Source organism: Rhinoderma darwinii, unplaced genomic scaffold (assembly GCF_050947455.1).
Source record: "Rhinoderma darwinii isolate aRhiDar2 unplaced genomic scaffold, aRhiDar2.hap1 Scaffold_4014, whole genome shotgun sequence".
NCBI lineage: Eukaryota > Metazoa > Chordata > Amphibia > Anura > Rhinodermatidae > Rhinoderma > Rhinoderma darwinii.
This window is the reverse complement of record NW_027463609.1, coordinates 55,187-80,172: the sequence shown is the minus strand read 5'-3', so window position 1 is coordinate 80,172 and position 24,986 is coordinate 55,187. Positions and strand designations below refer to the sequence as shown.

Genomic DNA, 24,986 nt, shown 5'->3' with positions numbered 1-24,986 from the left:
ACTAGCGAGGCCTTAAGCTGTGTAACTTCTGCGTTCTGACGAGAGCAGGCACATTCAGCTTAGAATGGCCATTGACATTAAATGCTTTAATCCATAGTCCTATTTAATCTATTGTGAAACAAAATCTAAACGACATAATAAAAAGTCAACCGCACCACGGATTCCCAGACAGTCTCCCACACTGGTACTAGCGAGGACTTAAGCTGTGTAACTTCTGCGATCTGACGAGAGCAGGCACATTCAGCTTAGAATGGCCATTGACATTAAATGTTTTAATCCATAGACGTCTTTAATCGATTGTGAAACAAAATCTAAACGACATAATAAAAAGTCAACCGCACCACGGATTCCCAGACAGTCTCCCACACTGGTACTAGCGAGGCCTTAAGCTGTGTAACTTCTGCGATCTGACGAGAGCAGGCACATTCGGCTTAGAATGGCCATTGACAATAAATGCTTTAATCCATAGTCCTTTTTAATCGATTGTGAAACAAAATCTAAACAACATAATAAAAAGTCAACCGCACCACGGATTCCCAGACAGTCTCCCACACTGGTACTAGCGAGGCGTTAAGCTGTGTAACTTCTGCAATCTAACGAGAGCAGGCACATTCAGCTTAGAATGGCCATTGACATTAAATGCTTTAATCCATAGTCCTTTTTAATCGATTGTGAAACAAAATCTAAACGACATAATAAAAAGTCAACCGCACCACGGATTCCCAGACAGTCTCCCACACTGGTACTAACGAGGCCTTAAGCTGCGTAACTTCTGCGATCTGACGAGAGCAGGCACATTCAGCTTAGAATGGCCATTGCCATTAAAAGCCTTAATCCATAGTCCTATTTAATCTATTGTGAAACAAAATCTAAACAACATAATAAAAAGTCAACCGCATCACGGATTCCCAGACAGTCTCCCACACTGGTATTAGCGAGGCCTTAAGCTGTGTAACTTCTGCGATCTGACGAGAGCAGGCACATTCAGCTTAGAATGGCCATTGACATTAAAAGCCTTAATCCATAGTCCTATTTAATCTATTGTGAAACAAAATCTAAACAACATAATAAAAAGTCAACCGCACCACGGATTCCCAGACAGTCTCCCACACTGGTACTAGCGAGGCCTTAAGCTGTGTAACTTCTGCGTTCTGACAAGAGCAGGCACATTCAGCTTAGAATGGCCATTGACATTAAATGCTTTAATCCATAGTCCTATTTAATCTATTGTGAAACAAAATCTAAACGACATAATAAAAAGTAAACCGCACCACGGATTCCCAGACAGTCTCCCACACTGGTACTAGCAAGGACTTAAGCTGTGTAACTTCTGCGATCTGACGAGAGCAGGTACATTCAGCTTAGAATGGACATTGACATTAAATGCTTTAATCCATAGTCCTTTTTAATTGATTGTGAAACAAAATCTAAACGACATAATAAAAAGTCAACCGCACCTCGGATTCCCAGACAGTCTCCCACACTGGTACTAGCGAGGCCTTAAGCTGTGTAATTTCTGCGTTCTGACGAGAGCAGGGACATTCAGCTTAGAATGGCCATTGACGTTAAATGCTTTAATCCATAGTCCTATTTAATCTATTGTGAAACAAAATCTAAACGACATAATAAAAAGTCAACCGCACCACGGATTCCCAGACAGTCTCCCACACTGGTACTAGCGAGGCCTTAAGCTGTGTAACTTCTGCGATCTGACGAGAGCAGGCACATTCAGCTTAGAATGGCCATTGACATTAAATGCTTTAATCCATAGTCCTTTTTAATCGATTGTGAAACAAAATCTAAACGACATAATAAAAAGTCAACCGCACCACGGATTCACAGACAGTCTCCCACACTGGTACTAGCGAGGCCTTAAGCTGTGTAACTTCTGCGATCTGACGAGAGCAGGCACATTCAGCTTAGAATGGCCATTGACATTAAATGCTTTAATCCATAGTCCTTTTTAATCGATTGTGAAACAAAATCTAAACGACATAATAAAAAGGCAACCGCACCACGGATTCCCAGACAGTCTCCCACAATGGTACTAGCGAGGCCTTAAGCTGTGTAACTTCTGCGATCTGACGAGAGCAGGGACATTCAGCTTAGAATGGCCATTGACGTTAAATGCTTTAATCCATAGTCCTATTTAATCTATTGTGAAACAAAATCTAAACGACATAATAAAAAGTCAACCGCACCACGGATTCCCAGACAGTCTCCCACACTGGTACTAGCGAGGCCTTAAGCTGTGTAACTTCTGCGATCTGACGAGAGCAGGCACATTCAGCTTAGAATGGCCTTTGACATTAAATGCTTTAATCCATAGTCCTTTTTAATCGATTGTGAAACAAAATCTAAACGACATAATAAAAAGTCAACCGCACCACGGATTCCCAGACAGTCTCCCACACTGGTACTAGCGAGGCCTTAAGCTGTGTAACTTCTGCGATCTGACGAGAGCAGGGACATTCAGCTTAGAATGGCCATTGTCATTAAATGCTTTAATCCATAGTCCTTTTTAATCGATTGTGAAACAAAATCTAAACGACATAATAAAAAGTCAACCGCACCACGGATTCCCAGACAGTCTCCCACACTGGTACTAGCGAGGCCTTAAGCTGTGTAACTTCTGCGGTCTGACGAGAGCAGGTACATTCAGCTTAGAATGGCCATTGACATTAAATGCTTTAATCCATAGTCCTTTTTAATCGATTGTGAAACAAAATCTAAACAACATAATAAAAAGTCAACCGCACCACGGATTCCCAGACAGTCTCCCACACTGGTACTAGCAAGGACTTAAGCTGTGTAACTTCTGCGATCTGACGAGAGCAGGGACATTCAGCTTAGAATGGCCATTGCCATTAAATGCTTTAATCCATAGTTCTTTTTAATCGATTGTGAAACAAAATCTAAACGACATAATAAAAATTCAACCGCACCACAGATTCCCAGACAGTCTCCCACACTGGTACTAGCGAGGCCTTAAGCTGTGTAACTTCTGCGATCTGACGAGAGCAGGGACATTCAGCTTAGAATGGCCATTGACACTAAATGCTTTAATACATAGTCCTTTTTAATCGATTGTGAAACAAAATCTAAACGACATAATAAAAAGTCAACCGCACCTCGGATTCCCAGACAGTCTCCCACACTGGTACTAGCGAGTCCTTAAGCTGTGTAACTTCTGCGATCTGACGAGAGCAGGGACATTCAGCTTAGAATGGTGATTGACATTAAATGCTTTAATCCATAGTCCTTTTTAATCGATTGTGAAACAAAATCTAAACGACATAATAAAAATTCAACCGCACCACGGATTCCCAGACAGTCTCCCACACTGGTACTAGCGAGGCCTTAAGCTGTGTAACTTCTGCGATCTGACGAGAGCAGGCACATTCAGCTTAGAATGGCCATTGACATTAAATGCTTTAATCCATAGTCCTTTTTAATCGATTGTGAAACAAAATCTAAACAACATAATAAAAAGTCAACCGCACCACGGATTCCCAGACAGTCTCCCACACAGGTACTAGCGAGGCCTTAAGCTGTGTAACTTCTGCGATCTACGAGAGCAGGCACATTCAGCTTAGAATGGCCATTGACATTAAAAGCCTTAATCCATAGTCCTATTTAATCTATTGTGAAACAAAATCTAAACACCATAGTAAAAAGTCAACCGCACCACGTATTCCCAGACAGTCTCCCACACTGGTACTAGCGAGGCCTTAAGCTGTGTAACTTCTGCGATCTGACGAGAGCAGGCACATTCAGCTTAGAATGGCCATTGACATTAAATACTTTAATCCATAGTCCTTTTTAATCGATTGTGAAACAAAATCTAAACGACATAATAAAAAGTCAACCGCACCACGGATTCCCAGACAGTCTCCCACACTGGTACTAGCGAGGCGTTAAGCTGTGTAACTTCTGCGATCTAACGAGAGCAGGCACATTCAGCTTAGAATGGCCATTAACAATAAAAGCCTTAATCCATAGTCCTATTTAATCTATTGTGAAACAAAATCTAAACAACATAATAAAAAGTCAACCGCACCACGGATTCCCAGACAGTCTCCCACACTGGTACTAGCGAGGCGTTAAGCTGTGTAACTTCTGCGATCTAACAAGAGCAGGGACATTCAGCTTAGAATGGCCATTGACATTAAAGGCTTTAATCCATAGTCCTTTTTAATCGATTGTGAAACAAAATCTAAACGACACAATAAAAATTCAACCGCACCACGGATTCCCAGACAGTCTCCCACACTGGTACTAGCGAGGCCTTAAGCTGCGTAACTTCTGCGATCCGACGAGAGCAGGCACATTCAGCTTAGAATGGCCATTGACATTAAATCCTTTAATCCATAGTCCTATTTAATCTATTGTGAAACAAAATCTAAACAACATAATAAAAAGTCAACCGCACCACGGATTCCCAGACAGTCTCCCACACTGGTACTAGCGAGGCCTTAAGCTGTGTAACTTCTGCGATCTAAAGAGAGCAGGCACATTCAGCTTAGAATGGCCATTGACATTAAATGCTTTAATCCATAGTACTTTTTAATCGATTGTGAAACAAAATCTAAACGACATAATAAAAAGTCAACCGCACCACGGATTCCCAGACAGTCTCCCACACTGGTACTAGCGAGGCCTTAAGCTGTGTAACTTCTGCGATCTGACGAGATCAGGGACATTCAGCTTAGAATGGCCATTGACGTTAAATGCTTTAATCCATAGTCCTATTTAATCTATTGTGAAACAAAATCTAAACGACTTAATAAAAAGTCAACCGCAACACGGATTCCCAGACAGTCTCCCACACTGGTACTAGCGAGGCGTTAAGCTGTGTAACTTCTGCGATCTAACGAGAGCAGGCACATTCAGCTTAGAATGGCCATTGACATTAAATGCTTTAATCCATAGTCCTTTTTAATCGATTGTGAAACAAAATCTAAATGACATAATAAAAAGTCAACCGCACCACGGATTCCCAGACAGTCTCCCACACTGGTACTAGCGAGGCCTTAAACTGTGTAACTTCTGCGATCTGACGAGAGCAGGCACATTCAGCTTAGAATGGCCATTAACATTAAAAGCCTTAATCCATAGTCCTATTTAATCTATTGTGAAACAAAATCTAAACGACATAATAAAAAGGCAACCGCACCACGGATTCCCAGACAGTCTCCCACACTGGTACTAGCGAGGCGTTAAGCTGTGTAACTTCTGCGATCTAACAAGAGCAGGGACATTCAGCTTAGAATGACCATTGACATTAAAGGATTTAATCCATAGTCCTTTTTAATCGATTGTGAAACAAAATCTAAACGACACAATAAAAATTCAACCGCACCACGGATTCCCAGACAGTCTCCCACACTGGTACTAGCGAGGCCTTAAGCTGTGTAACTTCTGCGTTCTGACCAGAGCAGGCACATTCAGCTTAGAATGGCCATTGACGTTAAATGCTTTAATCCATAGTCCTATTTAATCTATTGTGAAACAAAATCTAAACGACATAATCAAAAGTCAACCACACCACGGATTCCCAGACAGTCTCCCACACTGGTACTAGCGAGGCCTTAAGCTGTGTAACTTCTGCGATCTGACGAGAGCAGGCACATTCAGTTTAGAATGGCCATTGACATCAAATGCTTTAATCCATAGTACTTTTTAATCGATTGTGAAACAAAATCTAAACGACATAATAAAAAGTCAACCGCACCACGGATTCCCAGACAGTCTCCCACACTGGTACTAGCGAGGCCTTAAGCTGTGTAACTTCTGCGATCTGACGAGAGCAGGGACATTCAGCTTAGAATGGCCATTGACGTTAAATGCGTTAATCCATAGTCCTTTTTAATCGATTGTGAAACAAAATCTAAACGACATAATAAAAAGTCAACCGCACCACGGATTCCCAGACAGTCTCCCACACTGGTACTAGCGAGTCCTTAAGCTGTGTAACTTCTGCGATCTGACGAGAGCAGGCACATTCAGCTTAGAATGGCCATTGACGTTAAATGCTTTAATCCATAGTCCTATTTAATCTATTGTGAAACAAAATCTAAACGACTTAATAAAAAGTCAACCGCACCACGGATTCCCAGACAGTCTCCCACACTGGTACTAGCGAGGCCTTAAGCTGTGTAACTTCTGCGATCTGACGAGAGCAGGCACATTCAGCTTAGAATGGCCATTGACATTAAATGCTTTAATCCATAGTCCTTTTTAATCGATTGTGAAACAAAATCTAAACGACATAATAAAAAGTCAACCGCACCACGTATTCCCAGACAGTCTCCCACACTGGTACTAGCGAGGCCTTAAGCTGTGTGACTTCTGCGATCTGACGAGAGCAGGCACATTCAGTTTAGAATGGCCATTAACATTAAAAGCCTTAATCCATAGTCCTTTTTAATCTATTGTGAAACAAAATCTAAACGACATAATAAAAATTCAACCGCACCACGGATTCCCAGACAGTCTCCCACACTGGTACTAGCGAGTCCTTAAGCTGTGTAACTTCTGCGTTCTGACCAGAGCAGGCACATTCAGCTTAGAATGGCCATTGACGTTAAATGCTTTAATCCATAGTCCTATTTAATCTATTGTGAAACAAAATCTAAACGACATAATCAAAAGTCAACCACACCACGGATTCCCAGACAGTCTCCCACACTGGTACTAGCGAGGCCTTAAGCTGTGTAACTTCTGCGATCTGACGAGAGCAGGGACATTCAGCTTAGAATGGCCATTGACATTAAGTGCTTTAATCCATAGTCCTTTTTAATCGATTGTGAAACAAAATCTAAACGACATAATAAAAAGTCAACCGCACCACGGATTCCCAGACAGTCTCCCACACTGGTACTAGCGAGGCCTTAAGCTGTGTAACTTCTGCGATCTGACGAGAGCAGGCACATTCAGCTTAGAATGGCCATTGACGTTAAATGCTTTAATCCATAGTACTTTTTAATCGATTGTGAAACAAAATCTAAACGACATAATAAAAAGTCAACCGCACCACGGATTCCCAGACAGTCTCCCACACTGGTACTAGCGAGGCCTTAAGCTGTGTAATTTCTGCGATCTGACGAGAGCAGGGACATTCAGCTTAGAATGGCCATTGACATTAAATGCTTTAATCCATAGTCCTTTTTAATCGATTGTGAAACAAAATCTAAACGACATAATAAAAAGTCAACCGCACCACGGATTCCCAGACAGTCTCCCACACTGGTACTAGCGAGGCCTTAAGCTGTGTAACTTCTGCGATCTGACGAGAGCAGGCACATTCAGCTTAGAATGGCCATTGACGTTAAATGCTTTAATCCATAGTCCTATTTAATCTATTGTGAAACAAAATCTAAACGACTTAATAAAAAGTCAACCGCACCACGGATTCCCAGACAGTCTCCCACACTGGTACTAGCGAGGCCTTAAGCTGTGTAACTTCTGCGATCTGACGAGAGCAGGCACATTCAGCTTAGAATGGCCATTGACAATAAATGCTTTAATCCATAGTCCTTTTTAATCGATTGTGAAACAAAATCTAAACGACATAATAAAAAGTCAACCGCACCATGGATTCCCAGACAGTCTCCCACACTGGTACTAGCGAGGCCTTAAGCTGTGTAACTTCTGCGATCCGACGAGAGCAGGGACATTCAGCTTAGAATGGCCATTGACATTAAATGCTTTAATCCATAGTCCTTTTTAATCGATTGTGAAACAAAATCTAAACGACATAATAAAAAGTCTACCGCACCACGGATTCCCAGACAGTCTCCCACACTGGTACTAGCGAGGCCTTAAGCTGTGTAATTTCTGCGATCTGACGAGAGCAGGGACATTCAGCTTTGAATGGCTATTGACATTAAATGCTTTAATCCATAGTCCTTTTTAATCGATTGTGAAACAAAATCTAAACGACATAATAAAAAGTCAACCGCACCACGGATTCCCAGACAGTCTCCCACACTGGTACTAGCGAGGCCTTAAGCTGTGTAACGTCTGCGATCTGACGAGAGCAGGCACATTCAGCTTAGAATGGCCATTGACGTTAAATGCTTTAATCCATAGTCCTATTTAATCTATTGTGAAACAAAATCTAAACGACTTAATAAAAAGTCAACCGCACCACGGATTCCCAGACAGTCTCCCACACTGGTACTAGAGAGGCCTTAAGCTGTGTAACTTCTGCGATCCGACGAGAGCAGGGACATTCAGCTTAGAATGGCCATTGACATTAAATGCTTTAATCCATAGTCCTTTTTAATCGATTGTGAAACAAAATCTAAACGACATAATAAAAATTCAACCGCACCACGGATTCCCAGACAGTCTCCCACACTGGTACTAGCGAGGACTTAAGCTGTGTAACTTCTGCGATCTGACGAGAGCAGGCACATTCAGCTTAGAATGGCCATTGACGTTAAATCCTTTAATCCATAGTCCTATTTAATCTATTGTGAAACAAAATCTAAACGACATAATAAAAAGTCAACCGCACCACGGATTCCCAGACAGTCTCCCACACTGGTACTAGCGAGGCGTTAAGCTGTGTAACTTCTGCGATCTAACGAGGGCAGGCACATTCAGCTTAGAATGGCCATTGACATTAAATGCTTTAATCCATAGTCCTTTTTAATCGATTGTGAAACAAAATCTAAACGACATAATAAAAAGTCAACCGCACCACGGATTCACAGACAGTCTCCCACACTGGTATTAGCGAGGCCTTAAGCTGTGTAACTTCTGCGATCTGACGAGAGCAGGGACATTCAGCTTAGAATGGCCATTGACATTAAACGCTTTAATCCATAGTCCTTTTTAATCGATTGTGAAACAAAATCTAAACGACATAATAAATATTCAACCGCACCACGTATTCCCAGACAGTCTCCCACACTGGTACTAGCGAGGCCTTAAGCTGTGTAACTTCTGCGATCTGACGAGAGCATGCACATTCAGCTTAGAATTGCCATTGACATTAAATGCTTTAATCCATAGTCCTATTTAATCGATTGTGAAACAAAATCTAAACGACATAATAAAAAGTCAACCGCACCACGGATTCCCAGACAGTCTCCCACACTGGTACTAGCGAGACCTTAAGCTGTATAACTTCTGCGATCTGACGAGAGCAGGCACATTCAGCTTAGAATGGCCATTGACATTAAAAGCCTTAATCCATAGTCCTATTTAATCTATTGTGAAACAAAATCTAAACAACATAATAAAAAGGCAACCGCACCACGGATTCCCAGACAGTCTCCCACACTGGTACTAGCGAGGCCTTAAGCTGTGTAACTTCTGCGATCTGACGAGAGCAGGCACACTCAGCTTAGAATGGCCATTGACATTTAAAGCCTTAATCCATAGTCCTATTTAATCTATTGTGAAACAAAATCTAAACAACATAATAAAAAGTCAACCGCACCACGGATTCCCAGACAGTCTCCCACACTCGTACTAGCGAGGCCTTAAGCTGTGTAACTTCTGCGTTCTGACGAGAGCAGGCACATTCAGCTTAGAATTGCCATTGACGTTAAATGCTTTAATCCATAGTCCTATTTAATCTATTGTGAAACAAAATCTAAACAACATAATAAAAAGTCAACCGCACCACGGATTCCCAGACAGTCTCCCACACTGGTACTAGCGAGGCGTTAAGCTGTGTAACTTCTGCGATCTAACGAGAGCAGGCACATTCAGCTTAGAATGGCCATTGACATTAAATGCTTTAATCCATAGTCCTTTTTAATCGATTGTGAAACAAAATCTAAACGACATAATAAACAGTAAACCGCACCACGGATTCCCAGACAGTCTCCCACACTGGTACTAGCGAGGCCTTAAGCTGTGTAACTTCTGCGATCTGACGAGAGCAGGCACATTCAGCTTAGAATGGCCATTGACATTAAAGCCTTAATCCATAGTCCTATTTAATCTACTGTGAAACAAAATTTAAACAACATAATAAAAAGTCAACCGCACCACGGATTCCCAGACAGTCTCCCACACTGGTACTAGCAAGGCATTAAGCTGTGTAACTTCTGCGATCTAACGAGAGCAGGCACATTCAGCTTAGAATGGCCATTGACATTAAATGCTTTAATCCATAGTCCTTTTTAATCGATTGTGAAACAAAATCTAAACGACATAATAAAAAGTCAACCGCACCACGGATTCCCAGACAGTCTCCCACACTGGTACTAGCGAGGCGTTAAGCTGTGTAATTTCTGCGATCTAACGAGAGCAGGCACATTCAGCTTAGAATGGCCATTGACTTTAAATGCTTTAATCCATAGTCCTTTTTAATCGATTGTGAAACAAAATCTAAACGACATAATAAAAAGTCAACCGCACCACGGATTCCCAGACAGTCTCCCACACTGGTACTAGCGAGGCCTTAAGCTGTGTAACTTCTGCGATCTAACGAGAGCAGGCACATTCAGCTTAGAATGGCCATTGACATTAAAAGCTTTAATCCATAGTCCTATTTAATCTATTGTGAAACTAAATCTAAACAACATAATAAAAAGTCAACCACACCACGGATTCCCAGACAGTCTCCCACACTGGTACTAGCGAGGCCTTAAGCTGTGTAACTTCTGCGATCTGACGAGAGCAGGGACATTCAGCTTAGAATGGCCATTGACATTAAATTTTTTTAATCCATAGTCCTTTTTAATCGATTGTGAAACAAAATCTAAACGACATAATAAAAATTCAACCGCACCACGGATTCCCAGACAGTCTCCCACACTGGTACTAGCGAGGCCTTAAGCTGTGTAACTTCTGCGTTCTGACGAGAGCAGGCACATTCAGCTTAGAATGGCCATTGACGTTAAATGCTTTAATCCATAGTCCTATTTAATCTATTGTGAAACAAAATCTAAACGACATAATAAAAAGTCAACCACACCACGGATTCTCAGACAGTCTCCCACACTGGTACTAGCGAGACCTTAAGCTGTATAACTTCTGCGATCTGACGAGAGCAGGCACATTCAGCTTAGAATGGCCATTGACATTAAAAGCCTTAATCCATAGTCCTATTTAATCTATTGTGAAACAAAATCTAAACAACATAATAAAAAGGCAACCGCACCACGGATTCCCAGACAGTCTCCCACACTGGTACTAGCGAGGCCTTAAGCTGTGTAACTTCTGCGATCTGACGAGAGCAGGCACACTCAGCTTAGAATGGCCATTGACATTAAAAGCCTTAATCCATAGTCCTATTTAATCTATTGTGAAACAAAATCTAAACAACATAATAAAAAGTCAACCGCACCACGGATTCCCAGACAGTCTCCCACACTCGTACTAGCGAGGCCTTAAGCTGTGTAACTTCTGCGATCTGACGAGAGCAGGCACATTCAGCTTAGAATTGCCATTGACGTTAAATGCTTTAATCCATAGTCCTATTTAATCTATTGTGAAACAAAATCTAAACAACATAATAAAAAGTCAACCGCACCACGGATTCCCAGACAGTCTCCCACACTGGTACTAGCGAGGCGTTAAGCTGTGTAACTTCTGCGATCTAACGAGAGCAGGCACATTCAGCTTAGAATGGCCATTGACATTAAATGCTTTAATCCATAGTCCTTTTTAATCGATTGTGAAACAAAATCTAAACGACATAATAAAAAGTAAACCGCACCACGGATTCCCAGACAGTCTCCCACACTGGTACTAGCGAGGCCTTAAGCTGTGTAACTTCTGCGATCTGACGAGAGCAGGCACATTCAGCTTAGAATGGCCATTGACATTAAAGCCTTAATCCATAGTCCTATTTAATCTACTGTGAAACAAAATTTAAACAACATAATAAAAAGTCAACCGCACCACGGATTCCCAGACAGTCTCCCACACTGGTACTAGCAAGGCATTAAGCTGTGTAACTTCTGCGATCTAACGAGAGCAGGCACATTCAGCTTAGAATGGCCATTGACATTAAATGCTTTAATCCATAGTCCTTTTTAATCGATTGTGAAACAAAATCTAAACGACATAATAAAAAGTCAACCGCACCACGAATTCTCAGACAGTCTCCCACACTGGTACTAGCGAGGCGTTAAGCTGTGTAATTTCTGCGATCTAACGAGAGCAGGCACATTCAGCTTAGAATGGCCATTGACTTTAAATGCTTTAATCCATAGTCCTTTTTAATCGATTGTGAAACAAAATCTAAACGACATAATAAAAAGTCAACCGCACCACGGATTCCCAGACAGTCTCCCACACTGGTACTAGCGAGGCCTTAAGCTGTGTAACTTCTGCGATCTAACGAGAGCAGGCACATTCAGCTTAGAATGGCCATTGACATTAAAAGCTTTAATCCATAGTCCTATTTAATCTAATGTGAAACTAAATCTAAACAACATAATAAAAAGTCAACCACACCACGGATTCCCAGACAGTCTCCCACACTGGTACTAGCGAGGCCTTAAGCTGTGTAACTTCTGCGATCTGACGAGAGCAGGGACATTCAGCTTAGAATGGCCATTGACATTAAATTTTTTTAATCCATAGTCCTTTTTAATCGATTGTGAAACAAAATCTAAACGACATAATAAAAATTCAACCGCACCACGGATTCCCAGACAGTCTCCCACACTGGTACTAGCGAGGCCTTAAGCTGTGTAACTTCTGCGTTCTGACGAGAGCAGGCACATTCAGCTTAGAATGGCCATTGACGTTAAATGCTTTAATCCATAGTCCTATTTAATCTATTGTGAAACAAAATCTAAACGACATAATAAAAAGTCAACCACACCACGGATTCTCAGACAGTCTCCCACACTGGTACTAGCGAGGCCTTAAGCTGTGTAACTTCTGCGATCTGACGAGAGCAGGCACATTCAGCTTAGAATGGCCATTGACATTAAATGCTTTAATCCATAGTCCTTTTTAATCGATTGTGAAACAAAATCTAAACGACATAATAAAAATTCAACCGCACCACGGATTCTCAGACAGTCTCACACACTGGTACTAGCGAGGCCTTAAGCTGTGTAACTTCTGCGATCTGACGAGAGCAGGGACATTCAGCTTAGAATGGCCATTGACATTAAATGCTTTAATCCATAGTCCTTTTTAATCGATTGTGAAACAAAATCTAAACGACATAATAAAAATTCAACCGCACCACGGATTCCCAGACAGTCTCCCACACTGGTACTAGCGAGGCCTTAAGTTGTGTAACTTCTGCGATCTGACGAGAGCAGGCACATTCAGCTTAGAATGGCCATTGACATTAAAAGCCTTAATCCATAGTCCTATTTAATCTATTGTGAAACAAAATCTAAACAACATAATAAAAAGTCTACCGCACCACGGATTCCCAGACAGTCTCCCACACTGGTACTAGCGAGGCCTTAAGCTGTGTAACTTCTGCGATCTGACGAGAGCAGGGACATTCAGCTTAGAATGGCCATAGACATTAAATGCTTTAATCCATAGTCCTTTTTAATCGATTGTGAAACAAAATCTAAACGACATAATAAAAATTCAACCGCACCACGGATTCCCAGACAGTCTCCAACACTGGTACTAGCGAGGCCTTAAGCTGTGTAACTTCTGCGTTCTGACGAGAGCAGGCACATTCAGCTTAGAATGGCCATTGACATTAAATGCTTTAATCCATAGTCCTATTTAATCTATTGTGAAACAAAATCTAAACGACATAATAAAAAGGCAACCGCACCACGGATTCCCAGACAGTCTGCCACACTGGTACTAGCGAGGCCTTAAGCTGTGTAACTTCTGCGATCTGACGAGAGCAGGGACATTCAGCTTAGAATGGCCATTGACATTAAATGCTTTAATCCATAGTCCTTTTTAATCGATTGTGAAACAAAATCTAAACGACATAATAAAAATTCAACCGCACCACGGATTCCCAGACAGTCTCCCACACTGGTACTAGCGAGGTCTTAAGCTGTGTAACTTCTGCGATTTGACGAGAGCAGGCACATTCGGCTTAGAATGGCCATTGACGTTAAATGCTTTAATCCATTATCCTTTTTAATCTATTGTGAAACAAAATCTAAACGACATAATAAAAAGTCAACCGCACCACGGATTCCCAGACAGTCTCCCACACTGGTACTAGTGAGGCCTTAAGCTGTGTAACTTCTGCGTTCTGACGAGAACAGGCACATTCAGCTTAGAATGGCCATTGATATTAAATGCTTTAATCCATAGTCCTTTTTAATCGATTGTGAAACAAAATCTAAACGACATAATAAAAAGTCAACCGCACCACGGATTCCCAGACAGTCTCCCACACTGGTACTAGCGAGGCCTTAAGCTGTGTAACTTCTGCGATCTGACGAGAGCAGGCACATTCAGCTTAGAATGGCCATTGACATTAAATGCTTTAATCCATAGTCCTTTTTAATCGATTGTGAAACAAAATCTAAACGACATAATAAAAATTCAACCGCACCACGGATTCCCAGACAGTCTCCCACACTGGTACTAGCGAGGCCTTAAGCTGTGTAACTTCTGCCATCTGACGAGAGCAGGCACATTCAGCTTAGAATGGCCATTGATGTTAAATGCTTTAATCCATAGTCCTATTTAATCTATTGTGAAACAAAATCTAAACGACATAATAAAAAGTCAACCGCACCATGGATTCCCAGACAGTCTCCCACACTGGTACTAGCGAGGCGTTAAGCTGTGTAACTTCTGCGATCTAACGAGAGCAGGCACATTCAGCTTAGAATGGCCATTGACATTAAATGCTTTAATCCATAGTCCTTTTTAATCGATTGTGAAACAAAATCTAAACGACATAATAAAAAGTCAACCGCACCACGGATTCCCAGACAGTCTCCCACACTGGTACTAGCGAGGCCTTAAGCTGTGTAACTTCTGCGATCTGACGAGAGCAGGCACATTCAGCTTAGAATGGCCATTGACATTAAAATCCTTAATCCATAGTCCTATTTAATCTATTGTGAAACAAAATCTAAACAACATAATAAAAAGGCAACCGCACCACGTATTCCCAGACAGTCTCCCACACTGGTACTAGCGAGGCCTTAAGCTGTGTAACTTCTGCGATCTGACGAGAGCAGGGACATTCAGCTTAGAATGGCCATTGACATTAAATGCTTTAATCCATAGTCCTTTTTAATCGATTGTGAAACAAAATCTAAACGACATAATAAGAATTCAACCGCACCACGGATTCCCAGACAGTCTCCCACACTGGTACTAGCGAGGCCTTAAGCTGTGTAACTTCTGCATTCTGACGAGAGCAGGGACATTCAGCTTAGAACGGCCATAGACGTTAAATGCTTTAATCCATAGTCCTATTTAATCGATTGTGAAACAAAATCTAAACGACATAATAAAAAGTCAACCGCACCACGGATTCCCAGACAGTCTCCCACACTGGTACTAGCGAGGCCTTAAGCTGTGTAACTTCTGCGATCTGACGAGAGCAGGCACATTCAGCTTAGAATGGCCATTGACATTAAAAGCCTTAATCCATAGTCCTATTTAATCTATTGTGAAACAAAATCAAAACAACATAATAAAAAGTCAACCGCACCACGGATTCCCAGACAGTCTCCCACACTGGTACTAGTGAGGCCTTAAGCTGTGTAACTTCTGCGTTCTGACGAGAGCAGGCACATTCAGCTTAGAATGGCCATTGACGTTAAATGCTTTAATCCATAGTCCTATTTAATCTATTGTGAAACAAAAACTAAACGACATAATAAAAAGTCAACCGCACCACGGATTCCCAGACAGTCTCCCACACTGGTACTAGTGAGGCCTTAAGCTGTGTAACTTCTGCGATCTGACGAGAGCAGGCACATTCAGCTTAGAATGGCCATTGACATTAAATGCTTTAATCCATAGTCCTTTTTAATCGATTGTGAAACAAAATCTAAACGACATAATAAAAAGTCAACCGCACCACGGATTCCCAGACAGTCTCCCACACTGGTACTAGCGAGGCCTTAAGCTGTGAAACTTCAGCGATCTGACGAGAGCAGGGACATTCAGCTTAGAATGGCCATTGACATTAAATGCTTTAATCCATAGTCCTTTTTAATCGATTGTGAAACAAAATCTAAACGACATAATAAAAAGTCAACTGCACCACGGATACCCAGACAGTCTCCCACACTGGAAATAGCGAGGCCTTAAGCTGTGTAACTTCTGCGATCTGACGAGAGCAGGCACATTCAGCTTAGAATGGCCATTGACATTAAAAGCCTTAATCCATAGTCCTATTTAATCTATTGTGAAACAAAATCTAAACAACATAATAAAAAGAAAACCGCACCACGGATTCCCAGACAGTCTCCCACACTGGTACTAGCAAGGCCTTAAGCTGTGTAACTTCTGCGATCTGACGAGAGCAGGCACATTCAGCTTAGAATGGCCATTGACATTAAATGCTTTAATCCATAGTCCTTTTTAATCGATTGTGAAACAAAATCTAAACGACATAATAAAAATTCAACCGCACCACGGATTCCCAGACAGTCTCCCACATTGGTACTAGCGAGGCCTTAAGCTGTGTAACTTCTGCGATCTGACGAGAGCAGGCACATTCAGCTTAGAATGGCCATTGACGTTAAATGCTTTAATCCATAGTCCTATTTAATCTATTGTGAAACAAAATCTAAACGACATAATAAAAAGGCAACCGCACCACGGATTCCCAGACAGTCTCCCACACTGGTACTAGTGAGGCCTTAAGCTGTGTAACTTCTGCGATCTGACGAGAGCAGGCACATTCAGCTTAGAATGGCCATTGACATTAAATGCTTTAATCCATAGTCCTTTTTAATCGATTGTGAAACAAAATCTAAACGACATAATAAAAAGTCAACCGCACCACGGATTCCCAGACAGTCTCCCACACTGGTACTAGCGAGGCCTTAAGCTGTGTAACTTCTGCGATCTGACGAGAGCAGGCACATTCAGCTTAGAATGGCCATTGACATTAAATGCTTTAATCCATAGTCCTTTTTAATCGATTGTGAAACAAAATCTAAACGACATATTAAAAATTCAACCGCACCACGGATTCCCAGACAGTCTACCACACTGGTACTAGCGAGGCATTAAGCTGTGTAACTTCTGCAATCTAACGAGAGCAGGCACATTCAGCTTAGAAAGGCCATTGACATTAAATGCTTTAATCCATAGTCCTTTTTAATCGATTGTGAAACAAAATCTAAACGACATAATAAAAAGTCAACTGCACCACGGATTCCCAGACAGTCTACCACACTGGTACTAGCGAGGCCTTAAGCTGTGTAACTTCTGCGATCTGACGAGAGCAGGCACATTCAGCTTAGAATGGCCATTGACATTAAAAGCCTTAATCCATAGTCCTATTTAATCTATTGTGAAACAAAATCTAAACAGCATAATAAAAAGTCAACCGCACCACGGATTCCCAGACAGTCTCCCACACTGGTACTAGCGAGGCCTTAAGCTGTGTAACTTCTGCGATCTGACGAGAGCAGGCACATTCAGCTTAGAATGGCTTTTGACATTAAAAGCCTTAATTCATAGTCCTATTTAATCTATTGTGAAACAAAATCTAAACAACATAATAAAAAGCCAACCGCTCCACGGATTCCCAGACAGTCTCCCACACTGGTACTAGCGAGGCCTTAAGCTGTGTAACTTCTGCAATCTGACGAAAGCAGGTACATTCAGCCTAGAATAGCCATTGACATTAAATGCTTTAATCCATAGTCCTTTTTAATCGATTGTGAAACAAAATCTAAACGACATAATAAAAAGTCAACCGCACCACGGATTCCCAGACAGTCTCCCACACTGGTACTAGCGAGGCCTTAAGCTGTGTAACTTCTGCGATCTGACGAGAGCAGGCACATTCAGCTTAGAATGGCCATTGACATTAAAAGCCTTAATCCATAGTCCTATTTAATCTATTGTGAAACAAAATCTAAACAACATAATAAAAAGTCAACCTCACCACGGATTCCCAGACAGTCTCCCACACTGGTACTAGCGAGGCCTTAAGCTGTGTAACTTCTGCGTTCTGACGAGAGCAGGCACATTCAGCTTAGAATGGCCATTGACGTTAAATGCTTTAATCCATAGTCCTATTTAATCTATTGTGAAACAAAATCGAAACGACAAAATAAAAAGTCAACCGCACCACGGATTCCCAGACAGTCTCCCACACTGGTACTAGCGAGGCCTTAAGCTGTGTAACTTCTGCGATCTGACGAGAGCAGGGACATTCAGCTTAGAATGGCCATTGACTTTAAATGCTTTAATCCATAGTCCTTTTTAATCGATTGTGAAACAAAATCTAAACGACATAATAAAAATTCAACCGCACCACGGATTCCCAGACAGTCTCCCACACTGGTACCAGCGAGGCCTTAAGCTGTGTAACTTATGCGCTCTGACGAGAGCAGGCACATTCAGCTTAGAATGGCCATTGACGTTAAATGTCTTAATCCATAGTCCTATTTAATCTATTGCGAAACAAAATCTAAACAACATAACAAGAAGTCAACCGCACCACGGATTCCCAGACAGTCTCCCACACTGGTACTAGCGAGGCGTTAAGCTGTGTAACTTCTGCGATCTAACGAGAGCAGGCACATTCAGCTTAGAATGGCCATTGACATTAAATGCTTTAATCCATAGTCCTTTTTAATCGATTGTGAAACAAAATCTAAACGACATAATAAAAAGACAACCGCACCACGGATTCCCAGACAGTCTCCCACACTGGTGCTAGCGAGGCTTTAAGCTGTGTAACTTCTGCGATCTGACGAGAGCAGGCACATTGAGCTTAGAATGGCCATTGACATTAAAAGCCTTAATCCATAGTCCTATTTAATCTATTGTGAAACAAAATAATAAAATGTCAACCGCACCACGGATTCCCATACAGTCTCCCACACTGGTACTAGCGAGGCCTTAAGCTGTGTAACTTCTGCGATCTGACGAGAGCAGGCACATTCAGCTTAGAATGGCCATTGACATTAAATGCTTTAATCCATAGTCCTTTTTAATCGATTGTGAAACAAAATCTAAACGACATAATAAAAATTCAACCGCACCACGGATTCCCAGACAGTCTCCCACACTGGTACTAGCGAGGCCTTAAGCTGTGTAACTTCTGCGATCTGACGAGAGCAGGCACATTCAGCTTAGAATGGCCATTGCCATTAAATGCTTTAATCCATAGTCCTTTTTAATCGATTGTGAAACAAAATCTAAACGACATAATAAAAAGTCAACCGCACCACGGATTCCCAGACAGTCTCCCACACTGGTACTAGCGAGGCCTTAAGCTGTGTAACTTCTGCGATCTGACGAGAGCAGGCACATTCAGCTTAGAATGGCCATTGACGTTAAATGCTTTAATCCATAGTCCTATTTAATCTATTGTGAAACAAAATCTAAATGACATAATAAAAAGTCAACCGCACCACGGATTCCCAGACAGTCTCCCACACTGGTACTAGCGAGGATTTAAGCTGTGTAACTTCTGCGATCTGACGAGAGCAGGCACATTCAGCTTTGAATGGCCATTGACGTTAAATGCTTTAATCCATAGTCCTATTTAATCTATTGTGAAACAAAATCTAAACGACATAATAAAAAGTCAACCGCACCACGGATTCCCAGACAGTCTCCCACACTGGTACTAGCGAGGCGTTAAGCTGTGTAACTTCTGCGATCTAACGAGAGCAGGCACATTCAGCTTAGAATGGCCATTGACATTAAATGCTTTAATCCATAGTCCTTTTTAATCGATTGTGAAACAAAATCTAAACGACATAATAAAAAGACAACCGCACCACGGATTCCCAGACAGTCTCCCACACTGGTACTAGCGAGGCTTTAAGCTGTGTAACTTCTGCGATCTGACGAGAGCAGGCTCATTGAGCTTAGAATGGCCATTGACATTAAAAGCCTTAATCCATAGTCCTATTTAATCTATTGTGAAACAAAATAATAAAAAGTCAACCGCAACATAGATTCCCAGACAGTCTCCCACACTGGTACTAGCGAGGTATTAAGCTGTGTAATTTCTGCGATCTGACGAGAGCAGGGGACATTCAGCTTAGAATGGCCATTGACATTAAATGCGTTAATCCATAGTCCTTTTTAATCGATTGTGAAACAAAATCTAAACGACATAATAAAAATTCAACCGCACCACGGATTCCCAGACAGTTTCCCACACTGGTACTAGCGAGGCCTTAAGCTGTGTAACTTCTGCGTTCTGACAAGCGCAGGCACATTCAGCTTAGAATGGCCATTGACATTAAATGCTTTAATCCATAGTCCTATTTAATCTATTGTGAAACAAAATCTAAACGACATAATAAAAAGTCAACCGCACCACGGATTCCCATACAGTCTCCCACACTGGTACTAGCAAGGCCTTAAGCTGTGTAACTTCTGCGATCTGACGAGAGCAGGCACATTCAGCTTAGAATGGCCATTGACATTAAATGCTTTAATCCATAGTCCTTTTTAATCGATTGTGAAACAAAATCTAAACGACATAATAAAAATTCGACCGCACCACGGATTCCCAGACAGTCTCCCACACTGGTACTAGCGAGGCCTTAAGCTGTGTAACTTCTGCGATCTGACGAGAGCAGGCACATTCAGCTTAGAATGGCCATTGACATTAAATGCTTTAATCCATAGTCCTTTTTAATCGATTGTGAAACAAAATCTAAACGACATAATAAAAAGTCAACCGCACCACGGATTCCCAGACAGTCTCCCACACTGGTACTAGCGAGGCCTTAAGCTGTGTAACTTCTGCGATGTGACGAGAGCAGGCACATTCAGCTTAGAATGGCCATTGACGTTAAATGCTTTAATCCATAGTCCTATTTAATCTATTGTGAAACAAAATCTAAATGACATAATAAAAAGTCAACCACACCACGGATTCCCAGACAGTCTCCCACACTGGTACTAGCGAGGATTTAAGCTGTGTAACTTCTGCGATCTGACGAGAGCAGGCACATTCAGCTTAGAATGGCCATTGACGTTAAATGCTTTAATCCATAGTCCTATTTAATCTATTGTGAAACAAAATCTAAACGACATAATAAAAAGTCAACCGCACCACGGATTCCCAGACAGTCTCCCACACTGGTACTAGCGAGGCCTTAAGCTGTGTAACTTCTGCGATCTGACGAGAGCAGGCACATTCAGCTTAGAATGGCCATTGACATTAAAAGCCTTAATCCATAGTCCTATTTAATCTATTGTGAAACAAAATCTAAACATCATAATAAACAGTCAACCGCACCACGGATTCCCAGACAGTCTCCCATACTGGTACTAGCGAGGCCTTAAGCTGTGTAACTTCTGTGATCTGACGAGAGCAGGGACATTCAGCTTAGAATGGCCATTGACATTAAATGCTTTAATCCATAGTCCTTTTTAATCGATTGTGAAACAAAATCTAAACGACATAATAAAAAGACAACCGCACCACGGATTCCCAGACAGTCTCCCACACTGGTACTAGCGAGGCTTTAAGCTGTGTAACTTCTGCGATCTGACGAGAGCAGGCTCATTGAGCTTAGAATGGCCATTGACATTAAAAGCCTTAATCCATAGTCCTATTTAATCTATTGTGAAACAAAATAATAAAAAGTCAACCGCAACACAGATTCCCAGACAGTCTCCCACACTGGTACTAGCGAGGTATTAAGCTGTGTAATTTCTGCGATCTGACGAGAGCAGGGGACATTCAGCTTAGAATGGCCATTGACATTAAATGCGTTAATCCATAGTCCTTTTTAATCGATTGTGAAACAAAATCTAAACGACATAATAAAAATTCAACCGCACCACGGATTCCCAGACAGTTTCCCACACTGGTACTAGCGAGGCCTTAAGCTGTGTAACTTCTGCGTTCTGACAAGCGCAGGCACATTCAGCTTAGAATGGCCATTGACATTAAATGCTTTAATCCATAGTCCTATTTAATCTATTGTGAAACAAAATCTAAACGACATAATAAAAAGTCAACCGCACCACGGATTCCCATACAGTCTCCCACACTGGTACTAGCAAGGCCTTAAGCTGTGTAACTTCTGCGATCTGACGAGAGCAGGCACATTCAGCTTAGAATGGCCATTGACATTAAATGCTTTAATCCATAGTCCTTTTTAATCGATTGTGAAACAAAATCTAAACGACATAATAAAAATTCGACCGCACCACGGATTCCCAGACAGTCTCCCACACTGGTACTAGCGAGGCCTTAAGCTGTGTAACTTCTGCGATCTGACGAGAGCAGGCACATTCAGCTTAGAATGGCCATTGACTTTAAATGCTTTAATCCATAGTCCTTTTTAATCGATTGTGAAACAAAATCTAAACGACATAATAAAAAGTCAACCGCACCACGGATTCCCAGACAGTCTCCCACACTGGTACTAGCGAGGCCTTAAGCTGTGTAACTTCTGCGATGTGACGAGAGCAGGCACATTCAGCTTAGAATGGCCATTGACGTTAAATGCTTTAATCCATAGTCCTATTTAATCTATTGTGAAACAAAATCTAAATGACATAATAAAAAGTCAACCACACCACGGATTCCCAGACAGTCTCCCACACTGGTACTAGCGAGGATTTAAGCTGTGTAACTTCTGCGATCTGACGAGAGCAGGCACATTCAGCTTAGAATGGCCATTGACGTTAAATGCTTTAATCCATAGTCCTATTTAATCTATTGTGAAACAAAATCTAAACGACATAATAAAAAGTCAACCGCACCACGGATTCCCAGACAGTCTCCCACACTGGTACTAGCGAGGCCTTAAGCTGTGTAACTTCTGCGATCTGACGAGAGCAGGCACATTCAGCTTAGAATGGCCATTGACATTAAAAGCCTTAATCCATAGTCCTATTTAATCTATTGTGAAACAAAATCTAAACATCATAATAAACAGTCAACCGCACCACGGATTCCCAGACAGTCTCCCATACTGGTACTAGCGAGGCCTTAAGCTGTGTAACTTCTGTGATCTGACGAGAGCAGGGACATTCAGCTTAGAATGGCCATTGACATTAAATGCTTTAATCCATAGTCCTTTTTAATCGATTGTGAAACAAAATCGAAACGACATAATAAAAATTCAACCGCACCACGGATTCCCAGACAGTCTCCCACACTGGTACTAGCGAGGCCTTAAGCTGTGTAACTTCTGCGATCTGACGAGAGCAGGCACATTCAGCTTAGAATGGCCATTGACATTAAATGATTTAATCCATAGTCCTTTTTAATCGATTGTGAAACAAAATCTAAACGACATAATAAAAAGGCAACTGCACCACGAATTCCCAGACAGTCTCCCACACTGGTACTAGCGAGGCCTTAAGCTGTGTAACTTCTGCGATCTGACGAGAGCAGGCACATTCAGCTTAGAATGGCCATTGACATTAAATGCTTTAATCCATAGTCCTTTTTAATCGATTGTGAAACAAAATCTAAACGACATAATAAAAAGTCAACCGCACCACGGATTCCCAGACAGTCTCCCACACTGGTACTAGCGAGGCCTTAAGCTGTGTAACTTCTGCGATCTGACAAGAGCAGGGACATTCAGCTTAGAATGGCCATTGACATTAAATGCTTTAATCCATAGTCCTTTTTAATCGATTGTGAAACAAAATCTAAACGACATAATAAAAATTCAACCGCACCACGGATTCCCAGACAGTCTCCCACACTGGTACTAGCGAGGCCTTAAGCTGTGTAACTTCAGCGATCTGACGAGAGCAGGCACATTCAGCTTAGAATGGCCATTGACGGTAAATGCTTTAATCCATAGTCCAATTTAATCTATTGTGAAACAAAATCTAAACAACATAATAAATAGTCAACCGCACCACGGATTCCCAGACAGTCTCCCACACTGGTACTAGCGAGGCGTTAAGCTGTGTAACTTCTGCGATCTAACGAGAGCAGGCACATTCAGCTTAGAATGGCCATTGACATTAAACGCTTTAATCCATAGTCCTTTTTAATCGATTGTGAAACAAAATCTAAACGACATAATAAAAAGTCAACCGCACCACGGATTCACAGACAGTCTCCCACACTGGTACTAGCGAGGCGTTAAGCTGTGTAACTTCTGCGATCTGACGAGAGCAGGGATATTCAGCTTAGAATGGCCATTGACATTAAATGCTTTAATCCATAGTCCTTTTTAATCGATTGTGAAACAAAATCTAAACGACATAATCAAAATTCAACCGCTCCACGGATTCCCAGACAGTCTCCCACACTGGTACTAGCGAGGCCTGAAGCTGTGTAACTTCTGCGATCTGACGAGAGCAGGCACATTCAGCTTAGAATGGCCATTGACATTAAAAGCCTTAATCCATAGTCCTATTTAATCTATTGTGAAACAAAATCTAAACAACATAATAAAAAGTCAACCGCACCACGCATTCCCAGACAGTCTCCCACACTGGTACCAGCGAGGCCTTAAGCTGTGTAACTTCTGCGATCGGACGAGAGCAGGGACATTCAGCTTAGAATGGCCATTGACATTAAAGGCTTTAATCCATAGTCCTTTTTAATCGATTGTGAAACAAAATCTAAACGACATAATAAAAACTCAACCGCACCACAGATTCCCAGACAGTCTCCCACACTAGTACTAGCGAGGCCTTAAGCTGTGTAACTTCTGCGTTCGGACGAGAGCAGGCACATTCAGCTTAGAATGGCCATTGACGTTAAATGCTTTAATCCATAGTCCTATTTAATCTATTGTGAAACAAAATCTAAACGACATAATAAATAGTCAACCGCACCACGGATTCCCAGACAGTCTCACACACTGGTACTAGCGAGGCGTTAAGCTGTGTAACTTCTACGATCTAACGAGAGCAGGCACATTCAGCTTAGAATGGCCATTGACTTTAAATGCTTTAATCCA

The 24,986-nt window shown here is 41.8% G+C and overlaps 112 pseudogenes; all 112 read right to left on the bottom strand.

The window, feature by feature from the left end:
* Window positions 1-143: 143 nt before the first annotated feature.
* On the bottom strand, window positions 144-262 carry LOC142708714 (5S ribosomal RNA; annotated as a pseudogene).
* A 67-nt stretch (window positions 263-329) lies between these two features.
* Window positions 330-448, bottom strand: LOC142708683 (5S ribosomal RNA; annotated as a pseudogene).
* A 67-nt stretch (window positions 449-515) lies between these two features.
* On the bottom strand, window positions 516-634 carry LOC142708959 (5S ribosomal RNA; annotated as a pseudogene).
* A 67-nt stretch (window positions 635-701) lies between these two features.
* On the bottom strand, window positions 702-820 carry LOC142708608 (5S ribosomal RNA; annotated as a pseudogene).
* A 67-nt stretch (window positions 821-887) lies between these two features.
* On the bottom strand, window positions 888-1,006 carry LOC142708921 (5S ribosomal RNA; annotated as a pseudogene).
* Window positions 1,007-1,073: 67 nt separating this feature from the next.
* LOC142708663 (5S ribosomal RNA) lies at window positions 1,074-1,192 on the bottom strand (annotated as a pseudogene).
* Window positions 1,193-1,445: 253 nt separating this feature from the next.
* On the bottom strand, window positions 1,446-1,564 carry LOC142708696 (5S ribosomal RNA; annotated as a pseudogene).
* A 67-nt stretch (window positions 1,565-1,631) lies between these two features.
* On the bottom strand, window positions 1,632-1,750 carry LOC142708984 (5S ribosomal RNA; annotated as a pseudogene).
* A 67-nt stretch (window positions 1,751-1,817) lies between these two features.
* On the bottom strand, window positions 1,818-1,936 carry LOC142708691 (5S ribosomal RNA; annotated as a pseudogene).
* Window positions 1,937-2,003: 67 nt separating this feature from the next.
* LOC142708743 (5S ribosomal RNA) lies at window positions 2,004-2,122 on the bottom strand (annotated as a pseudogene).
* A 67-nt stretch (window positions 2,123-2,189) lies between these two features.
* Window positions 2,190-2,308, bottom strand: LOC142708721 (5S ribosomal RNA; annotated as a pseudogene).
* A 67-nt stretch (window positions 2,309-2,375) lies between these two features.
* LOC142708716 (5S ribosomal RNA) lies at window positions 2,376-2,494 on the bottom strand (annotated as a pseudogene).
* Window positions 2,495-2,561: 67 nt separating this feature from the next.
* Window positions 2,562-2,680, bottom strand: LOC142708672 (5S ribosomal RNA; annotated as a pseudogene).
* A 67-nt stretch (window positions 2,681-2,747) lies between these two features.
* On the bottom strand, window positions 2,748-2,866 carry LOC142708949 (5S ribosomal RNA; annotated as a pseudogene).
* A 67-nt stretch (window positions 2,867-2,933) lies between these two features.
* On the bottom strand, window positions 2,934-3,052 carry LOC142708810 (5S ribosomal RNA; annotated as a pseudogene).
* A 67-nt stretch (window positions 3,053-3,119) lies between these two features.
* Window positions 3,120-3,238, bottom strand: LOC142708885 (5S ribosomal RNA; annotated as a pseudogene).
* A 67-nt stretch (window positions 3,239-3,305) lies between these two features.
* On the bottom strand, window positions 3,306-3,424 carry LOC142708707 (5S ribosomal RNA; annotated as a pseudogene).
* Window positions 3,425-3,491: 67 nt separating this feature from the next.
* LOC142708875 (5S ribosomal RNA) lies at window positions 3,492-3,609 on the bottom strand (annotated as a pseudogene).
* A 67-nt stretch (window positions 3,610-3,676) lies between these two features.
* Window positions 3,677-3,795, bottom strand: LOC142708648 (5S ribosomal RNA; annotated as a pseudogene).
* A 67-nt stretch (window positions 3,796-3,862) lies between these two features.
* On the bottom strand, window positions 3,863-3,981 carry LOC142708916 (5S ribosomal RNA; annotated as a pseudogene).
* A 253-nt stretch (window positions 3,982-4,234) lies between these two features.
* On the bottom strand, window positions 4,235-4,353 carry LOC142708712 (5S ribosomal RNA; annotated as a pseudogene).
* Window positions 4,354-4,420: 67 nt separating this feature from the next.
* LOC142708661 (5S ribosomal RNA) lies at window positions 4,421-4,539 on the bottom strand (annotated as a pseudogene).
* Window positions 4,540-4,606: 67 nt separating this feature from the next.
* Window positions 4,607-4,725, bottom strand: LOC142708752 (5S ribosomal RNA; annotated as a pseudogene).
* Window positions 4,726-4,978: 253 nt separating this feature from the next.
* LOC142708703 (5S ribosomal RNA) lies at window positions 4,979-5,097 on the bottom strand (annotated as a pseudogene).
* A 253-nt stretch (window positions 5,098-5,350) lies between these two features.
* Window positions 5,351-5,469, bottom strand: LOC142708834 (5S ribosomal RNA; annotated as a pseudogene).
* A 67-nt stretch (window positions 5,470-5,536) lies between these two features.
* On the bottom strand, window positions 5,537-5,655 carry LOC142708788 (5S ribosomal RNA; annotated as a pseudogene).
* Window positions 5,656-5,722: 67 nt separating this feature from the next.
* On the bottom strand, window positions 5,723-5,841 carry LOC142708628 (5S ribosomal RNA; annotated as a pseudogene).
* A 67-nt stretch (window positions 5,842-5,908) lies between these two features.
* On the bottom strand, window positions 5,909-6,027 carry LOC142708801 (5S ribosomal RNA; annotated as a pseudogene).
* A 67-nt stretch (window positions 6,028-6,094) lies between these two features.
* Window positions 6,095-6,213, bottom strand: LOC142708982 (5S ribosomal RNA; annotated as a pseudogene).
* Window positions 6,214-6,280: 67 nt separating this feature from the next.
* On the bottom strand, window positions 6,281-6,399 carry LOC142708813 (5S ribosomal RNA; annotated as a pseudogene).
* Window positions 6,400-6,652: 253 nt separating this feature from the next.
* On the bottom strand, window positions 6,653-6,771 carry LOC142708694 (5S ribosomal RNA; annotated as a pseudogene).
* Window positions 6,772-6,838: 67 nt separating this feature from the next.
* LOC142708981 (5S ribosomal RNA) lies at window positions 6,839-6,957 on the bottom strand (annotated as a pseudogene).
* Window positions 6,958-7,024: 67 nt separating this feature from the next.
* LOC142708613 (5S ribosomal RNA) lies at window positions 7,025-7,143 on the bottom strand (annotated as a pseudogene).
* A 67-nt stretch (window positions 7,144-7,210) lies between these two features.
* On the bottom strand, window positions 7,211-7,329 carry LOC142708980 (5S ribosomal RNA; annotated as a pseudogene).
* Window positions 7,330-7,396: 67 nt separating this feature from the next.
* LOC142708979 (5S ribosomal RNA) lies at window positions 7,397-7,515 on the bottom strand (annotated as a pseudogene).
* Window positions 7,516-7,582: 67 nt separating this feature from the next.
* Window positions 7,583-7,701, bottom strand: LOC142708860 (5S ribosomal RNA; annotated as a pseudogene).
* Window positions 7,702-7,768: 67 nt separating this feature from the next.
* Window positions 7,769-7,887, bottom strand: LOC142708836 (5S ribosomal RNA; annotated as a pseudogene).
* A 67-nt stretch (window positions 7,888-7,954) lies between these two features.
* LOC142708670 (5S ribosomal RNA) lies at window positions 7,955-8,073 on the bottom strand (annotated as a pseudogene).
* Window positions 8,074-8,140: 67 nt separating this feature from the next.
* On the bottom strand, window positions 8,141-8,259 carry LOC142708793 (5S ribosomal RNA; annotated as a pseudogene).
* A 67-nt stretch (window positions 8,260-8,326) lies between these two features.
* LOC142708864 (5S ribosomal RNA) lies at window positions 8,327-8,445 on the bottom strand (annotated as a pseudogene).
* Window positions 8,446-8,512: 67 nt separating this feature from the next.
* LOC142708968 (5S ribosomal RNA) lies at window positions 8,513-8,631 on the bottom strand (annotated as a pseudogene).
* Window positions 8,632-8,698: 67 nt separating this feature from the next.
* On the bottom strand, window positions 8,699-8,817 carry LOC142708898 (5S ribosomal RNA; annotated as a pseudogene).
* A 67-nt stretch (window positions 8,818-8,884) lies between these two features.
* Window positions 8,885-9,003, bottom strand: LOC142708935 (5S ribosomal RNA; annotated as a pseudogene).
* Window positions 9,004-9,070: 67 nt separating this feature from the next.
* On the bottom strand, window positions 9,071-9,189 carry LOC142708686 (5S ribosomal RNA; annotated as a pseudogene).
* A 67-nt stretch (window positions 9,190-9,256) lies between these two features.
* Window positions 9,257-9,375, bottom strand: LOC142708757 (5S ribosomal RNA; annotated as a pseudogene).
* A 67-nt stretch (window positions 9,376-9,442) lies between these two features.
* Window positions 9,443-9,561, bottom strand: LOC142708726 (5S ribosomal RNA; annotated as a pseudogene).
* A 67-nt stretch (window positions 9,562-9,628) lies between these two features.
* On the bottom strand, window positions 9,629-9,747 carry LOC142708853 (5S ribosomal RNA; annotated as a pseudogene).
* A 67-nt stretch (window positions 9,748-9,814) lies between these two features.
* Window positions 9,815-9,933, bottom strand: LOC142708673 (5S ribosomal RNA; annotated as a pseudogene).
* Window positions 9,934-9,999: 66 nt separating this feature from the next.
* On the bottom strand, window positions 10,000-10,118 carry LOC142708903 (5S ribosomal RNA; annotated as a pseudogene).
* A 67-nt stretch (window positions 10,119-10,185) lies between these two features.
* Window positions 10,186-10,304, bottom strand: LOC142708826 (5S ribosomal RNA; annotated as a pseudogene).
* A 67-nt stretch (window positions 10,305-10,371) lies between these two features.
* LOC142708615 (5S ribosomal RNA) lies at window positions 10,372-10,490 on the bottom strand (annotated as a pseudogene).
* Window positions 10,491-10,557: 67 nt separating this feature from the next.
* LOC142708693 (5S ribosomal RNA) lies at window positions 10,558-10,676 on the bottom strand (annotated as a pseudogene).
* A 68-nt stretch (window positions 10,677-10,744) lies between these two features.
* Window positions 10,745-10,863, bottom strand: LOC142708652 (5S ribosomal RNA; annotated as a pseudogene).
* Window positions 10,864-10,930: 67 nt separating this feature from the next.
* Window positions 10,931-11,049, bottom strand: LOC142708896 (5S ribosomal RNA; annotated as a pseudogene).
* A 67-nt stretch (window positions 11,050-11,116) lies between these two features.
* Window positions 11,117-11,235, bottom strand: LOC142708755 (5S ribosomal RNA; annotated as a pseudogene).
* Window positions 11,236-11,302: 67 nt separating this feature from the next.
* Window positions 11,303-11,421, bottom strand: LOC142708784 (5S ribosomal RNA; annotated as a pseudogene).
* Window positions 11,422-11,488: 67 nt separating this feature from the next.
* Window positions 11,489-11,607, bottom strand: LOC142708852 (5S ribosomal RNA; annotated as a pseudogene).
* Window positions 11,608-11,674: 67 nt separating this feature from the next.
* On the bottom strand, window positions 11,675-11,793 carry LOC142708676 (5S ribosomal RNA; annotated as a pseudogene).
* A 66-nt stretch (window positions 11,794-11,859) lies between these two features.
* On the bottom strand, window positions 11,860-11,978 carry LOC142708902 (5S ribosomal RNA; annotated as a pseudogene).
* Window positions 11,979-12,045: 67 nt separating this feature from the next.
* Window positions 12,046-12,164, bottom strand: LOC142708938 (5S ribosomal RNA; annotated as a pseudogene).
* A 67-nt stretch (window positions 12,165-12,231) lies between these two features.
* On the bottom strand, window positions 12,232-12,350 carry LOC142708614 (5S ribosomal RNA; annotated as a pseudogene).
* A 67-nt stretch (window positions 12,351-12,417) lies between these two features.
* On the bottom strand, window positions 12,418-12,536 carry LOC142708692 (5S ribosomal RNA; annotated as a pseudogene).
* A 68-nt stretch (window positions 12,537-12,604) lies between these two features.
* Window positions 12,605-12,723, bottom strand: LOC142708651 (5S ribosomal RNA; annotated as a pseudogene).
* A 67-nt stretch (window positions 12,724-12,790) lies between these two features.
* LOC142708779 (5S ribosomal RNA) lies at window positions 12,791-12,909 on the bottom strand (annotated as a pseudogene).
* A 253-nt stretch (window positions 12,910-13,162) lies between these two features.
* LOC142708835 (5S ribosomal RNA) lies at window positions 13,163-13,281 on the bottom strand (annotated as a pseudogene).
* A 67-nt stretch (window positions 13,282-13,348) lies between these two features.
* Window positions 13,349-13,467, bottom strand: LOC142708606 (5S ribosomal RNA; annotated as a pseudogene).
* A 67-nt stretch (window positions 13,468-13,534) lies between these two features.
* LOC142708748 (5S ribosomal RNA) lies at window positions 13,535-13,653 on the bottom strand (annotated as a pseudogene).
* Window positions 13,654-13,720: 67 nt separating this feature from the next.
* Window positions 13,721-13,839, bottom strand: LOC142708873 (5S ribosomal RNA; annotated as a pseudogene).
* A 253-nt stretch (window positions 13,840-14,092) lies between these two features.
* Window positions 14,093-14,211, bottom strand: LOC142708728 (5S ribosomal RNA; annotated as a pseudogene).
* Window positions 14,212-14,278: 67 nt separating this feature from the next.
* LOC142708807 (5S ribosomal RNA) lies at window positions 14,279-14,397 on the bottom strand (annotated as a pseudogene).
* Window positions 14,398-14,464: 67 nt separating this feature from the next.
* LOC142708908 (5S ribosomal RNA) lies at window positions 14,465-14,583 on the bottom strand (annotated as a pseudogene).
* Window positions 14,584-14,836: 253 nt separating this feature from the next.
* On the bottom strand, window positions 14,837-14,955 carry LOC142708978 (5S ribosomal RNA; annotated as a pseudogene).
* A 67-nt stretch (window positions 14,956-15,022) lies between these two features.
* Window positions 15,023-15,141, bottom strand: LOC142708671 (5S ribosomal RNA; annotated as a pseudogene).
* A 253-nt stretch (window positions 15,142-15,394) lies between these two features.
* Window positions 15,395-15,513, bottom strand: LOC142708976 (5S ribosomal RNA; annotated as a pseudogene).
* Window positions 15,514-15,580: 67 nt separating this feature from the next.
* Window positions 15,581-15,699, bottom strand: LOC142708708 (5S ribosomal RNA; annotated as a pseudogene).
* A 67-nt stretch (window positions 15,700-15,766) lies between these two features.
* Window positions 15,767-15,885, bottom strand: LOC142708609 (5S ribosomal RNA; annotated as a pseudogene).
* A 67-nt stretch (window positions 15,886-15,952) lies between these two features.
* Window positions 15,953-16,071, bottom strand: LOC142708936 (5S ribosomal RNA; annotated as a pseudogene).
* Window positions 16,072-16,324: 253 nt separating this feature from the next.
* Window positions 16,325-16,443, bottom strand: LOC142708837 (5S ribosomal RNA; annotated as a pseudogene).
* Window positions 16,444-16,510: 67 nt separating this feature from the next.
* Window positions 16,511-16,629, bottom strand: LOC142708749 (5S ribosomal RNA; annotated as a pseudogene).
* A 67-nt stretch (window positions 16,630-16,696) lies between these two features.
* On the bottom strand, window positions 16,697-16,815 carry LOC142708695 (5S ribosomal RNA; annotated as a pseudogene).
* A 67-nt stretch (window positions 16,816-16,882) lies between these two features.
* On the bottom strand, window positions 16,883-17,001 carry LOC142708975 (5S ribosomal RNA; annotated as a pseudogene).
* Window positions 17,002-17,254: 253 nt separating this feature from the next.
* Window positions 17,255-17,373, bottom strand: LOC142708681 (5S ribosomal RNA; annotated as a pseudogene).
* Window positions 17,374-17,440: 67 nt separating this feature from the next.
* LOC142708732 (5S ribosomal RNA) lies at window positions 17,441-17,559 on the bottom strand (annotated as a pseudogene).
* A 253-nt stretch (window positions 17,560-17,812) lies between these two features.
* Window positions 17,813-17,931, bottom strand: LOC142708795 (5S ribosomal RNA; annotated as a pseudogene).
* Window positions 17,932-17,998: 67 nt separating this feature from the next.
* Window positions 17,999-18,117, bottom strand: LOC142708680 (5S ribosomal RNA; annotated as a pseudogene).
* Window positions 18,118-18,184: 67 nt separating this feature from the next.
* LOC142708627 (5S ribosomal RNA) lies at window positions 18,185-18,303 on the bottom strand (annotated as a pseudogene).
* Window positions 18,304-18,556: 253 nt separating this feature from the next.
* Window positions 18,557-18,675, bottom strand: LOC142708851 (5S ribosomal RNA; annotated as a pseudogene).
* Window positions 18,676-18,917: 242 nt separating this feature from the next.
* LOC142708630 (5S ribosomal RNA) lies at window positions 18,918-19,036 on the bottom strand (annotated as a pseudogene).
* Window positions 19,037-19,103: 67 nt separating this feature from the next.
* On the bottom strand, window positions 19,104-19,222 carry LOC142708817 (5S ribosomal RNA; annotated as a pseudogene).
* Window positions 19,223-19,289: 67 nt separating this feature from the next.
* On the bottom strand, window positions 19,290-19,408 carry LOC142708974 (5S ribosomal RNA; annotated as a pseudogene).
* A 253-nt stretch (window positions 19,409-19,661) lies between these two features.
* LOC142708849 (5S ribosomal RNA) lies at window positions 19,662-19,780 on the bottom strand (annotated as a pseudogene).
* A 615-nt stretch (window positions 19,781-20,395) lies between these two features.
* Window positions 20,396-20,514, bottom strand: LOC142708657 (5S ribosomal RNA; annotated as a pseudogene).
* Window positions 20,515-20,581: 67 nt separating this feature from the next.
* LOC142708806 (5S ribosomal RNA) lies at window positions 20,582-20,700 on the bottom strand (annotated as a pseudogene).
* A 67-nt stretch (window positions 20,701-20,767) lies between these two features.
* On the bottom strand, window positions 20,768-20,886 carry LOC142708887 (5S ribosomal RNA; annotated as a pseudogene).
* Window positions 20,887-20,953: 67 nt separating this feature from the next.
* Window positions 20,954-21,072, bottom strand: LOC142708957 (5S ribosomal RNA; annotated as a pseudogene).
* Window positions 21,073-21,139: 67 nt separating this feature from the next.
* Window positions 21,140-21,258, bottom strand: LOC142708973 (5S ribosomal RNA; annotated as a pseudogene).
* A 67-nt stretch (window positions 21,259-21,325) lies between these two features.
* On the bottom strand, window positions 21,326-21,444 carry LOC142708739 (5S ribosomal RNA; annotated as a pseudogene).
* Window positions 21,445-22,059: 615 nt separating this feature from the next.
* Window positions 22,060-22,178, bottom strand: LOC142708658 (5S ribosomal RNA; annotated as a pseudogene).
* Window positions 22,179-22,245: 67 nt separating this feature from the next.
* On the bottom strand, window positions 22,246-22,364 carry LOC142708805 (5S ribosomal RNA; annotated as a pseudogene).
* Window positions 22,365-22,431: 67 nt separating this feature from the next.
* LOC142708886 (5S ribosomal RNA) lies at window positions 22,432-22,550 on the bottom strand (annotated as a pseudogene).
* A 67-nt stretch (window positions 22,551-22,617) lies between these two features.
* Window positions 22,618-22,736, bottom strand: LOC142708956 (5S ribosomal RNA; annotated as a pseudogene).
* Window positions 22,737-22,803: 67 nt separating this feature from the next.
* LOC142708972 (5S ribosomal RNA) lies at window positions 22,804-22,922 on the bottom strand (annotated as a pseudogene).
* Window positions 22,923-22,989: 67 nt separating this feature from the next.
* LOC142708738 (5S ribosomal RNA) lies at window positions 22,990-23,108 on the bottom strand (annotated as a pseudogene).
* A 67-nt stretch (window positions 23,109-23,175) lies between these two features.
* On the bottom strand, window positions 23,176-23,294 carry LOC142708706 (5S ribosomal RNA; annotated as a pseudogene).
* A 67-nt stretch (window positions 23,295-23,361) lies between these two features.
* LOC142708649 (5S ribosomal RNA) lies at window positions 23,362-23,480 on the bottom strand (annotated as a pseudogene).
* A 67-nt stretch (window positions 23,481-23,547) lies between these two features.
* LOC142708774 (5S ribosomal RNA) lies at window positions 23,548-23,666 on the bottom strand (annotated as a pseudogene).
* Window positions 23,667-23,733: 67 nt separating this feature from the next.
* Window positions 23,734-23,852, bottom strand: LOC142708815 (5S ribosomal RNA; annotated as a pseudogene).
* A 67-nt stretch (window positions 23,853-23,919) lies between these two features.
* Window positions 23,920-24,038, bottom strand: LOC142708841 (5S ribosomal RNA; annotated as a pseudogene).
* A 67-nt stretch (window positions 24,039-24,105) lies between these two features.
* On the bottom strand, window positions 24,106-24,224 carry LOC142708964 (5S ribosomal RNA; annotated as a pseudogene).
* A 67-nt stretch (window positions 24,225-24,291) lies between these two features.
* On the bottom strand, window positions 24,292-24,410 carry LOC142708856 (5S ribosomal RNA; annotated as a pseudogene).
* A 67-nt stretch (window positions 24,411-24,477) lies between these two features.
* On the bottom strand, window positions 24,478-24,596 carry LOC142708736 (5S ribosomal RNA; annotated as a pseudogene).
* Window positions 24,597-24,663: 67 nt separating this feature from the next.
* On the bottom strand, window positions 24,664-24,782 carry LOC142708679 (5S ribosomal RNA; annotated as a pseudogene).
* Window positions 24,783-24,986: the final 204 nt, after the last annotated feature.